The 936-nt window shown below is 51.2% G+C and overlaps 1 pseudogene; it reads right to left on the reverse strand.

Annotated features, from left to right (window-relative positions):
• Positions 1-10: 10 nt before the first annotated feature.
• Positions 11-936, reverse strand: LOC102258137 (annotated as a pseudogene).

Below are 936 nucleotides of genomic sequence, written 5' to 3' on the forward strand. Positions count from 1 at the left end.
GTATGGACACTTGGAGCATTGCACATGATTGCAGCCTCTGTTCTTCTCAATGCAGATGTTGCACTTGGGACCGTCTTTAGTGTGAGCACTAATGTAGTTGGCTGTTTCAGAGTCATCGGCACACTTCCGGGGCCATTTCCAGATTGTGGCACAGTCTGTGGGGGCGGGATACATCTGATGACACTTGAAACAGAAGACCTCATTGCGCTGATCGCACTGGACTTGGCGAGCTCTGGGCTCTGACACCTGGATGAGCCTGGGGCAGGCTGCACCAGGGCACAGCTGGAGCTGGCAATGACTGTCCACATAGTCCCTGAAGAGGTAGCACCTGTATTTGTCTCTTAGCTCTTCATTGGGCAATAATGGAAACAAAGAGTCCTCTGGTGTTCAAAGTGGCCAGTCCTGAGCCATGCAAGAGACTCCCACACCCACCCCCATCTTTGACAAGTACTGAGCAGTGCTGCTCCCAGCAGCTGCAGCAAAACTGATGCTAGCAGACCAGCAAGAGTAGGTTTTCCCTCCACACAAACTGCATACACATTGCACAGTGGTGAGGGGATGGGCTGTGGGGACATGTTTCGATGGATCGGGTTGAACTTGAGCCTCAACGAGCAGCTGAGCCAAATTAGACTTGTATCTGTCCATTATCTCTGCAACTTGCAAGTAGAAATAACCAATAGAAATTTAGCAACTGAATGAGACACCTTTAGGACAGCCAAGCTGGTCATGTGCTCATTGAGAGCATCCTCAGACCCCTTGTAGGTCAAGCAGATGAACTAGTGCTCCCTCAGGATCAAAGGCATCGGCCCCTGCTGCTCCACATTGCTGGCTACTCCCACAATAGCCCTCTATGTCCCCAGGGTCCTCGCCCTCTTCCTCTTCTTTGCAATTTGGGTCACAGTCCTCTTCATTACTGTCAGACCCCTGGCTATTCAT

Source organism: Myotis brandtii, unplaced genomic scaffold, assembly GCF_000412655.1.
Source record: "Myotis brandtii unplaced genomic scaffold, ASM41265v1 C41930636, whole genome shotgun sequence".
NCBI lineage: Eukaryota > Metazoa > Chordata > Mammalia > Chiroptera > Vespertilionidae > Myotis > Myotis brandtii.